Source organism: Triturus cristatus, chromosome 3_1 (genome assembly GCF_964204655.1).
Source record: "Triturus cristatus chromosome 3_1, aTriCri1.1, whole genome shotgun sequence".
NCBI lineage: Eukaryota > Metazoa > Chordata > Amphibia > Caudata > Salamandridae > Triturus > Triturus cristatus.
The window spans coordinates 12,730,951-12,744,209 of record NC_140583.1 but is presented as its reverse complement, the minus strand read 5'-3'; the positions used below and the strand labels follow the sequence as shown (position 1 = coordinate 12,744,209).

The 13,259-nt window shown below is 43.3% G+C and overlaps 1 protein-coding gene across 2 annotated transcripts in view; it reads left to right on the top strand.

Annotated features, from left to right (window-relative positions):
- Positions 1 to 13,259, top strand: part of LOC146859598 (uncharacterized) — a 257,232-nt gene that overhangs the window by 170,344 nt on the left and 73,629 nt on the right. The window lies entirely within an intron of this gene.

Here is a 13,259-nt window from a genome sequence, read left to right as displayed (position 1 = left end):
AACAGACGGTTGGGGTAGCAATGGGATCAAAATTTTCACCATCATATGCCAATCTGTACATGGGCCACTTTGAACAAAACCACCTATGGAAAAAGTCAGACATCCACATCACAGAACATCTAGTCTATTGGGGTCGGTACATAGACGACATTTTCATTCTCTGGTCGGGTGGTGAAGAATTACTTTCAGAATTATTAACACATCTCAATGATAATACTTACAATCTCAACTTCACACACAAGACAAGTCAACGAGAAATAGAATTTTTGGATGTAATTCTATATGTAAAAGAAAATAAAATCATCTCAAAACTCTTCAGAAAGCCAACAGCCTGTAATGCGGTATTACACGCCAACAGTGCACACCCTAAGTCTCAAATCAATTCTATCCCCATGGGTGAAATGACCAGACTAAAGAGAAACTGCAGTGACAACTCGGTTTTCATGATGGAACTTGACAAATTGGAAAATAGATTTACCATAAGGGGATACCCCAGGACTGTCTTAGATCATGCTAAAAACAAGATACTAAACACACCAAGATCTAAATTATTGTCATCTGGACGTACAAACAAAACGACAAAAAAGAATGGAGAACGGAAAATCGCCTTAGTGACAGATTACAACACACATAGTCACCAAATATATAATATTCTTCGAAAACACTGGCATATCTTAAGATTAGACACAACAATAGAGAAACATGTGGCTAATAACCCGATGATCACTCACCGAAGAGGCACTACTCTTAGAGAACTTCTTTGCCCTAGCTATCTACCACCTAAAAAGAAAGAAACAACCTGGTTACCTGCAAAACCTGTTGGTTTTTACAGATGTTCTAATTGCAATATGTGCCAATTCGCTGCAAACAAAACAACCTACTTTCAATACAACACTACTACAAGACATGGTATAAAACAATTTATAAACTGCAATACAAACTTTGTGGTATACTGCATCATATGCTGCTGTGGACTAATATATGTGGGCAGCACTATCCGCCCTCTCAGGATTAGAATGCAGGAACATTTAAGAGCAATACGCAACAACTTGACGAGCTACCCACTAGCGGTCCATTTCAATTCCCATCACACCTTAGCAGATCTGAATAAAATCAGGTTTCATGGAATATCTCATACTACCCTTGGTACAAGGGGTGGTGACAGGACTCTCAATTTGAGAAAAACAGAGGCTCTGTGGATTATTAAATTACGAGCAGTCGAATTGGGCATCAATTTTGATAAAGAGATGCATGTTTTCTTAGCTTAAACTTCTACTGAGAGAGGCATCACTTACCAGTAGACATCCCAACTTTCTGAAACTACAAATCGTGGTTGAGGATGCCCAAACATGTGAAATGTGAAATGTATATGCTCTTCTCCCTCTTGACATACTGTATAAACCTGAAACATTAGCTGAACTGTGTCACTAATGTCAATGTCTTTCATATGACCTACTGTGTAACCGGAAACATTAGCTATATTGTGTTTACACACTATGTACCACACCACTCGTTGACCAGTAGAATGAACTGTGTCATTAAGGTCAATGTTTCTCATTGAATACATATATGTAATAATATGTTTATTTATATTGTGTTCACACACTTTGTACCACACTACTTCTTGGCCAGTAGAATGAACTGTGTCACTAATGTCAATGTCTTTCACTGAATACATATATGTAACAATATGTTTATTTATACGCCTCAGTGGAACTGGATGGGTAATATTTTTTCTTCTAATATTCCGTTCTCACCACATTCTCCATCTCTTCTCTTTGATATTCTTATTTCCATTACCATATGGCCTCCGCACACACTCTAATACTCGAATTGGACAGAAATGACTATAGTACGCTTTCGTGTTCGCCGCCATAATATCTTTACTAACTAGGTGATATCAAACATTTTTCCAAACCGAACTAGACTCTTAAATTAATTCTATGCGAAAAATCCTTTAAATAAGCTATATATGACTAAGAGTATGGATTCCTTTTCGCGATAATTATATACGTTTTCACAAATCAGACTACACTACACTTACTCTTTACTCGTCTATCATTAATAACGAACTACTATATGAAAAACTCGTAATACATTTATTCAATACCAAATATCCTTTTAATATATGTACCATCACGTATCTATACTCGTAATATGAAGGAACACAAAATGTTCAAAGATGGCCACCTCTTTTCCCCTTTTCTCACTTTCTTAGGGGCTCAACCAATTCAGAACCACATAGGTCATGTTGGCCAATCGTAGATTGTTTTGGTACGGTAAACCAACCGTTCACACAATCGAGTCTGACTGTTCCAAGATGGCCGCCGCTATTTCCATACCTTAATTTTGGATGGCTGATTACGGACCCTCTTCTCTTTTTGCTATAGGTACTATGTAACGCGCGTTTTTCGCGCCAAAACTCGGAATTTCCATTATAAAAAAAACTACTCTATACTGACTCTGCGTCCATTTCCGATACGAGAGGACGGGAGTCGATTCTCGGACGAAAACCACCTTACTAGGAGGTAAGCGCGTCAAGAAACACTGTCCGTGTAGACAGGTGTCTATCAGTCGCAGTTCCCATTTTTGGAAGCCATTTGATAATTATTACTTGTTATTAGCAATTATTACTTTTCGTGACAAATGTCCGATTATTTCTCAATATATATCCCATATACAAATTTACACGAGAGGACATTAATATAAGTGAGCCATACCAAGTAGGTTCTAACATTGACTCTATTACTCCACTAACGGGAAATTAACACAATCTAGTTGGATTCCTTGTTTTCTATACCATAATGGATAATTGCTTGCGATTGTGATATTCCTTCCCTTTAGCGGCCCAAAAACATACCGTTTTATATTTCCCCTTTTTTCATATAGTATATAAATACATCGGATGAACATGGGGAAAAAAATTTTATTAATGGCCACACTGTTGCGTACTAGTATAACCCACATATCGTGGTAAAATTATGGTTGCGACACCACTTAGGAACAGGATTGCATGACTGATGTCAGCAATAATAAATATCCAAAAATTAAAAAATTTTTTAAAAATATGTTAGGTGAAGCCTACTGTGTTTTTAATTCAAAAAATTTTTTCATGCTTTTTAACATTATATTCTCGCCCTGCACTGTCTTCCGTAGGGCTTACCAGAGCCGGCTCATGCACTTCACCCAATTTGATGAAGTCAACAAATAATTTACGAAGTAAGGAGGCCTCCTATTTTTGGTCTTTTTAATTAATAATAAAAAGGTATCGGGGATGAATTTGTTTCTCCATTACTTGTTTTCCATTTTAGAAATCACTGCACAGATGACTACATGAAGATCGTCCCATTGATTCTATTTTACAAACTAGTTCCATATCACGGTACAGCATCCCTGACTTTTAGGTATTGTATATAATATTCTTAACCCTCTGACGAATAAGTGGGTATTCTGTACATACATGCTTATATTTTTTCTTATCATTATTAGATACCTTGGTGGATACCCGTTCTTCTTCAAATATAGCTATAAGACATCTAGAACCTATACTGAAATACGAATCACTTTTGTTCATGGTTACAAGAATTAGAATTGTGAATCTCTTATTTGTGGATGATCTTCTCTATAGTAATAGGTACAGTATTTCCGAATTTTTTAAAGTTGACAATACCCCAGTTTTAACCTTCTATTTGATAATATCAAACCATTATCACTGCTTTTCTGTTTCGTATTAGCATTAGAAATTACTGGGGAAGATCTGCTATTATCAACATACAACTGATACATTTATCAGGAGACCGTCTGGCGACAATAATCACTCTCTCAAACCTTCACAAGGTTCTAAAAATTCTTGGGTACTTACATTTCCTTAGTTTTTAATATTAAAAACCTATATTCTGTTCATAGTCACACTCAACTAGTGTGTGTCTGTTCATTGTCTATTTTCTAACTCCTGCTCTCTATCATACACTCCTACAGAACCACTTCGTATGTCGGAGTCTTCGCTTGAAATTATCCACACGTATTACTGCGTGCTAACAGTAGCATAACTATATGTTTGACATTTAAAGCGTCCAAAGACTCATTCCAAAGGTTAGTGCTCAGTTTCTACCTTGGGACACAACGCTTTACTCTCTTCACACCGGATGTGGTAGTGGGGGCAATCCATTTTCTAATTCAATTTCTTTACTGGTCAAATCACTACCCCCTTTTTTCCGTTCTCTTACCGTTTATATTCTTAACCAATTCACGTTTTCTTCCCTCTTTCTCTTCTCTCCCATTCCCTTCACTCAATAATATCCTCATACTTTGTCTATTCTTCACAATGGAAATGATAATAACGGACTGAACTAAATTGCTAATGTGCAAATCGACACACTGTTGGTACTTTGTGCAAACTAAGATCTTGACATTCTTCTTACAGCCCTGAGGAAGTCACTATACGTGACGAAACACGTGTCGGCTGTCATCCTTCTGTATCAAGACTCAGAAAATTGAAGTCTCCCTGTCATTCAATAACTAGGGAGTTCTGATTTTTTCACTCATGAATGTGTTTTTCCTTTTTGTGAAACTTATGTATTAAATTGTTTTCTGATATATACTTTTGTGAGGACCTATTCTGTTCCGTAGCCAGTTACTTTCATTATCACTGTGTCCTTCTCTCTTTTTGGCTAATAACCAACAAGAACAATATATGACTTTAGAGTGCCGGGATTGACTTATGTATAAAACTGTTAACTACGAGGATTGCCTTGCATGACACGTATACTTTAGTACTCAGGTAGTAGGGTGCTTTCTAATCCCGAGTGGCACCACTTATTCAACTTGTTACTGATATTATCAATTTTCCGGCAAATATTACTATACACCCAACTTGATGCTAACTAATGCTATGATGTGCATCCTCTGATACATTACTACCCCAGTTTCTTGTTGAATACACCAATCAAGCTCCCTTTCTCAGGCTTCTAGTGTGGGTGAGTGAGTTGCGCCCCATAATTGGGCAATATTCCTTTTCACAAGCATGAACCCTAGTGTAACCCACTGTGTCTGGAGAGTGTTCAGGTCTGTGGGTTCCCATATGTTCAGGAGGCACCATTGCGCCTCTGGGCGGAAACAAACATGGAGCACCTCGTTGATTGTGTCATGTATCTTGAGCCAGAAAGAGCTGACATAGTTACACTCCTAGATGATGTGCATGAATGTTCCCATATGGCCACAGCGCCGTTTGCATGCCCCATTGTCAGACCTCCCCATGTGTATCAAACGGGGCCCGGTGATGTATATTCCATGGAGGATCTTAAGCTGTACTAACCTAAGGCGCGCTGGAATAGCAACCACTCTGGGGGAGGACACTGCAGTCTACCAGTCCTCATCATCCATCTCAATCCCATCTCGCATCCATTTCTCCCGCAGTGATTGGAGGTGATCCGTCATGTTATTGATTAATTTCTTATATATTAAGGAATTCATTTTTTCAGGTAGGTGACCGTCTAAAATTCTGTCTTCCAAGGGAGAAGTCTCGGGAGGAGTAGTCCCCTTAGGTAGAGAAGATTGGAGGGAGTGTAGCACCTGTGCATATCGGAAATATTCAGTGTCTGCCAGCTCGTATTGTGTCTGCAGCTTGGTGAAGGATTTAACCCCTCCATCTCCCCAAATGTCTTTAATATATGAGATGCCAATAAGGTCCTATCTATCGAACCCCTTTGATCTCCACAGGCTACCCAGTTTTTCAGAGTCCCAAAGTGGAGTAGCTAGTGTCAATCTGTGTCCCCATCCAAGAGAGTTGGTGGCGGTATGCCAAATTTGAAAGGAATGTTTGGTGGGACCCGTTAACGTGCATAGTTTGGGTCGTGAATATAATGCCCTGTTGTAGTTGCCACCTGGGAGAAGCCATTTATCCATGGCATAACCGGGATCATCAATACAACCATACGTGCCATGGTTGATGGCTGCCAGATGAGCTGCCCAGTAATATTTTTTAATATCTGGGAGGCCGATGCCTCCGTCATATCAGTTTAATGTCAATTTATTCCGAGCGATTCGAGGTTTACCATCCTACAGTAGGTCCCTCTTGGATTATTTTCATTTTTGGTGTCATTTGAAAGATAAAAATATTTACTATTTTTATGAATTGTAGTTTGATTTTTGTTGTGTGTGGTATCTTAATTGTTTATTGAATTGTTGTTTTTAAATTCTTTACTTACCTGTCTCCTAAGTTAAGTCTGCCTGCCCGCAGTCAAGATATCTAGGGTTGCGCAAGGGAATAATTTACGGAGACCTCTCCTGAGCCCGAGACCGTGTTGGTGGCCTTATAGCCAGTGGCGGATGCATATTTACCATGACTGAGAACCCACTTTCCAACAATCACATACAGAGAAACAGAACCTAGCCAGTAGCCCCAATACCCTAACTACTACAGAGGCGTGCTTTCAGGCTTTTTTAAATCCAACTTCCTCCATCATTAACCTCAGATGTCTAGGCAGCAGGTTTCATAGGCTCATGGGGTGGACCATAAAGAAAGAACCCTCTCCCTGCTGCTTAAAGCGGGGAACTATTAACTGCCCAGCCTGACAGGAGTGCCGCAGTCTATGTGGTCTGTAAGCCTTGATCCTTGCGTTCAGATATGAAGGACCCCTGTCGTGGAGGGCTTCGTGTGTCAGAGTTAATGCTTTACACCTCACTTCCTTGCACATTGGAAGCCAATGAAGCTTCTTGAGGAAAAGCGAAACAGATCAGTGTTTAGATACCTTGTACAGTAAAAGGGCCGCCATATTTTGCAATATCTGTTGACGCGGGATTAAATACTCTGGGATGCCGAGGTACAAAACATTGACACAATCTAGCCGCAATAGTATCAACACTCTAACCACTGTGACCTGCGCTTCCTGAGTGATCAGGTACAAAACCCTCCTGAGCAGATGGAGAATCCAGAGACAAGGTTCACAAGCGATGAGACCTGGGCATTAAAGGAGAAATTAGAATCACACAGAACGCCCAGGTTTCTTGCCACCTCCGTAGTACAGCGGCGGAGGCAGAATATTATTCGGCCAGGCTCCTGTCCATACCAGCAGGGGATTTTGCCCAAACAACAGGACTTCGGTTTGTCTAAGTTGCACTAAAGTTTGTTCTTCCTGAGCCAAACAAGTAGCGCCTTTAAACAAAGAGCAAAAGTTTATTTGGTGATCACTTAGTCCCCTTCATAGGTTAGCAGGAGCTGTATAGTCGTCTGCATAAAAATAATCTTAATGCTGAAAGATTCCACCAAGTATGCCAGAGGGGACAGGTAAATGTTGAAAAGGGTGGGGCTCAGAGCAGATCCCTGAGGCACCCTCCCATTGTAACTGGGGAGAGGAGTTGGCCTAACGGCTAGGGCAGTCGACCCCAAATTTTGGGAACCCGATTCGAGTCTCGGCAAGGACACCCAACATCCTGTGTTTCTGGGCAAATCACTTAGGGCCATATGTACGAACACATCCTCCCATAGACACAAAAAGGGTATATCCCTTTGATACATTTGGCCCTTAATCACCCCCTGCCTAACAAAAATGAATGTGTCCTCATGTAACACAACTGGTGTTCGTGTAAAGCGCTCTGATTCCCGATACCTTCGGGTAAGTCTGTGCTATGTAAAACTCCATAAAAAAATATATTTAAAAAAAACTGCTTGCCTTTGGAAGAGGATGGTTTCATCCATACAACCTGCTCTTTTTCCACTGGTAATGATCCCACCCATCCAAGGACCGAGTCTGCCACACCCAGATGTTCCAGTCTCTTTAGCAAGATGCTTTGGACCACTGTGTCAAATGCTGCTGACAGGTGCAACAGCACCAGAGCCACATTGAGACCGGCATCCAAACTCAACTTAATCCCTTCAGCAATTTCTAGCAATGGTTGATGGCTGATGGCTATCTATCTCCATATTTGCTGGTCTGGCTAGCTATACTCATTTTGCAGTTGTGAAAATGTCTGGAGGTTGATGTGATTTAACAGGTCGCTGATTCTTTTGCAGTGGGAAATTGGAGTTGCTGAAATGGGGTTGAGTGGGGATGGGTACGTGGAAAGCCCTTTTCTAACTAGAGCCCTGTCCCAGGCCTCCATCGTTACTCTCACTTCTTGGGAAATGTATACCCGAGCAGTCTGTGTTTCCTGGGGAGCCATGGTATCTTCCATATGTGGATCCCGGCCTCCGCCTGGTCTAAGAAGCACCAGTGTTTTCCTGTAAGTGGCCTTGTCCATTCCATCTATGCGTGGCAAGGAAATAGTTGCTGAGTTGTGGAATGCCCAGCCCACCGTCGGCTACTGTTTTTTTTTCCTCCCCATTCGTAGTCATATGAAGCGCTTGGTGCTTAATCATAGCACGGGGTGGGTCCTGTGGGAATGAGGGGAGGAGAAGGGTCTGCATAACATCGAGAATCTGGGGCAAGAATGTCATCTTGTATGCTGAATTTTCCCCATCGTCGAGAGGTCCCCTGTCTTCCAGGTCTGGATATCTGTGTGAGCCATGGTCAATAGGTTGGTGTAACTGCACTCCACTCTCTTAACCAGTAAAGGGCATAGATTGACCCCTAATATTCACTTATTGGTTAGTCCATGGCAATGGGAATGAGCGATCCAGCTTTATCGTCATGTGCAACTGGGAGGTTCAGGATTTGTGATTTCTGTATGTTGACTTTAACTCCAGAGACTTGTCCAAAGGCTTTAAGTTCAGTAAAGAGGGTGGGTATGGAGGGGTCTGGTTATGAGAGGGTCACCATGATGTCATCCACATAGAGGTGTTAGGTTTGCAAAACTCATTAATGTTGTGCACCCGTTATATGCTATATAAGGTTAGCAGTGTGCGGCTAAATAGCAACCATTCGTATTCACTGCGTGCAACCCGCTGAGTTATCCATGAAGTGTACAAGCTTCAGTTAGTGAATGTGACTCTATTTTGTATTTCACAATCACTCTCTAGCTGTGTCTGAACTAGGCCTCATGTCTCATATTGCTTACTCAGCAGAACCTCGTGTTCAGTAATTATTTCCATTAGTTGCTCATGGTTGGATCCTGTTTCACTAATGAATAGGCCATTCTGCCCTTGCATACCTATCCTTGTGTATAATGCTGCTCCCACGTTAGGAGACGCTGAGCTCCAGCGCGGCAACCTTGAGCCCAAGATCACATGTGCCCATCTGGCAGGTGGTAGCCCATTCTTCTATGCCTCCTTTGTCCATGTTCGGCCTGAAGCCGGTAATTTTCCACTGTGGGCGTGGTTGGGGGTTCTTGGAGGAATGATTATGCATTGCAGACTGTTGGGGGGCTAGTCCCTTGGCAGACATCTTAGGGTGCCGGTCAGATTGGACTCCTCTGCAGAGTATTACTAATAAACTATTGGTTTGTATTCTCTACTGTCTGCTCGACTCTTCATTTGTTTGGAAGGCGATTAGGTAGTTGTAGATAACCCGGGTGGCCCCTAAGGGCCACTTCCTTCAGTTGGCGCCCACTGTGGGACTCAAACCCACCACCCTGAGATTAAGATTCTCATGCTCTACCGACAAAGAATCAAGGCAACACATGTACTTCAAAATATCTTTAGCATTTAAAAATACCCTTCTCGATCAGCATCATATCCTGTATGTCCTGCATCATCATAGTGAAGGCTTTACTGTTTCGTTCTGGCAATTTAGGGGTAGAGGTGAGCCTGCCCACACAATAGGTACAGCATGCAGGGAGGCAGTTGACACATAGGCAACATGTGAAGTTAACACCTGAGATAATGACTAGAAAAAAGAGGATCTTCCAACCGCAGGATGATAGCAGACCAAGAACCACCCTGTCAAGGACAATGAACCATTATCCTGATGATTGTCAGATGCAAGCCTATGTAGCTTCTGGATAGCAGAATATACATAAGGGCATGGTCTGGGATGTATTTGCAGCAACTGCTGCCGATGACACGACAAGCTCCACCCCTATCTGCAAGGATAACATCTAAAGCTATCCGATTTTGAAGAGCAACGAGTTTGGTAGCCTGGAGCTTAGCTGTAAGGTTAGTGAGTATACCTGCTGTAGTATTAATTACCCCCTCTACAACCCTGGTGAGGAGGCAAATGCTAAGACTGTTATACATAGGACCCCAAAAGGGAACTTTACCCTTCATGGCATCCATGAATTGCTGCCAAGTGGTATCCGTCTGATCAATATCTGCTGTGTCAATAACCCTCCTCATTCGGGACAAGTATACACTTCTCCGTTGTAGTCTGTGATCCTTGTGATAGTTCGATGGTGCAAAATAAACGGGAGGTAAAAGAAAAGAGACATAACACCGACCAGACCATCCTCTAGGGAGCCATGTGTATGCATGCGCTCCACAGACAAAGTATACATTAGGAGGCGTGAGTAAAGGAGGGCTACTAGTAGTGTTTAATCTACATGTATAATTGTAGCAGCTCTGCCCCACCAGAATACTCCCAAAGCCTTCGACACATAAACTAGTAGTAGTATCGATCACAGGTACAGGCATGACTGTGTCTCTAGTGATATTTCGTACATGGAAGCAGTTAAAGTGTTCAGAGACATTAAATCCCTGAAAATCCAACATTTCATCTTTCATCAATGTGACATTTTTATTATTGTTGTATACATTCATGCAAGCATTGGGATGTAAGGTACCCTCCTTTCCATCTGTTCCCGGAGTATAACCCTGGCGTACTACTGTATATTCCAGATTCCGTCAAGTTCATGGCATCAGCATGATAATGAATATATACCATTGAAAGCAACTGGAACCAAGCCTCACAATTACCTAAGTATGACAGGGGTAGGGACACTAGTAGGTCATTCTTGTGCATAACAGAGGGAAGTAACCCACACACCCAGCAATTTTTTGTATTATTCGCATTGTAACCCTGATGAAGCATCTGAACAAATGCATTGTCAACATATGTCTGTCTATGTCGTTCCTTATGCTGTGCCATTGTGACAAACAGCTGCACGGGTGAAACTGGGGTTGTCCCTATCAGTGTGGACTGGGTAATGTTCTTCTAAATACCCGAACAGTATGATCATTACAACGAGGACAAAAAATACCACTACTGTCTTACTCCTAGTAGACCAGCCAGACCAACCAGGACCAATCTGCTCCAGTGATGGAGCCACTAGAGGCTGTTCCTCCCTCATGACTGCACGGCCAAATGGGTACATGGGAAGAAATCTTATGAATTGAAGCCAAGAGAACACAACCGGCCAGAGGGGCACAAGTCACCCAGCGTCCATTTAGAGCCTCTCTGGTAGGCTCCTATTGTTCATCGATGATGGTGCTATGAAGCATTCCCTCGACTGGGCTGCGCAGTCGCAACCCATGCTGGAAACAAATCCTTCTTCTTTCAGCATAGGGCACCCTCCCTCCTTGGCAAGTACCTTCAACTATCCTGTCCATTGTCCAAGGCAGTGCCACCCGTTCAGCTCACCCTACTCTATGGCAGGCACCTTAAGCACAGTACCCACACCCTGGGCTCAAGTCCTTCCCTAACTGCTAGACTGTCCCTCCGAGGCACTGTCCTTATGCCGGGGGCGTAGATTGTACCTGGTGACTCCAGGCACAGTTTTGTCGACAAAAAGGGGGTGAAACTCAGGATCAGATGGGCACTGGGTCTCAGTCTCTTGTGTATGAGAAATAGGAGAAGCTGGGGTGGCCCTTATCTGAGGGGGAACCGCCTCAGGTAGGGCAATGTCACTCTTCTCGTCTGTCTGCGCCTACCTCAACCGGGCATCAGAGAAGGGAACAAAGCGGGGCACTTGCTCCACTTCCTGATCAGTGATCCCCTCAAGTGCCCACTTATCGTAAGGGAGCGGGAGAGGGACCCATTTACAATGACTCCCATGCACCCAGTTCTTTTGGCTGTCGAGTTTTACCGCTGTGCGAGTGGCAAGAAGGACCTACAGTGGTCCCTTCCAATGAGGCTCCAGGCAGCTCTTCCTCTGTTCTTGCTCTGACCTTGCTCTCCCCATCAACCCATTCCCGAACCATCCACCCGGACCCCTGCAGTCCGCGCATAAACTATTAGCCCTGGATGGGACACTATTCCTCTCCGTGTGTCCCACTTCTGCAACTTCTCAGGCATTTTGATTCACTAGCCCTGATGATGATCCCATAACCATTGTTGGGGATCGAACCGTCATCAACAACCACATCTTAACTCTTACTGTTATTTATGATTTATGTGGAGTACACGATGTTCTTTCCATTGTGACTATTGATTTCCTTATCTCACTAAAAAGTCACTTTTAAGTATCATGCCTGAGGTAAGGAAATCTTTTGATTTCCAGAAACCCCGTCACTTCCTGCTTACTTTGGGCCTCATGTAGGTAAATAAATTTTACCGGTTCTAAAATACCGAGCCGTACCGAATCGGTAAATTAGAATCGGTAAGTTATATGTAGGTAAAAATTCGGTAACAGTTACCGATTCGGTAACATTCGGTAATCACGAATCGGAATTCACCGAATCGGTAAATACCGAGGTGGTATTTACCGAATCGGAAAATACCGAGGTGGAAGTTACCGAATCGCAAAATACCGAGGTGGTAGTTACCGATTCGGAAAATACCGATTCGGTATGTACGGAGTCGGTAAAGAAAATCACATGACTTGACGAAACAGCGAATCCAGTGCAACGACAGCCCACCCAACCTGGAACTGCCCACACCCAGGCAGGTGTACTCAATTAGCCGAAGTGGCCACACCCAGGCAGGTGGACATAATTAGCCGACCCTGGAGAGGCTTGGAGTGCAGAGGAGAGGCAGGGAGCAGTTGCATGTGCGAGCGGGTAAACGAACAGCATGTCCAGCCAGAGAACACAGAAAGACGGAGGGGAAAGGAGGAGGAAGCTGAAATTTAGCCCCAAGGAACTCCAGGTGCTGGTGGAGGAGGTCGTGAAGCAGCACCAGAAGCTGTTCGGCAGGCAATCCCTGCAAGTGCCTGAGGTGGAAAAGCGCAACATATGGCTGGCCATCCAGGCGCAGGTCAATGCTGTGGGAGTGACCCACAGGGACATTGAGGTCCTCAAAAAGCGCTGGTATGACCTGAGGATTGTAACCAAGAGGAAGATGGGCGACATCCAGAAGGAGGCCAGCCAGACCGGAGGTGGAACCAACAGGGCACCTGCCCTCACCGAACTGGAGGAGCTGGTGGCGGCCACAATCGAGCAAGAGAGCGTCGTGGGTCTTGGGGACGCCGACAGCTCTGCCAGAGCCGCAACACACCAAGGTAAGACGAAA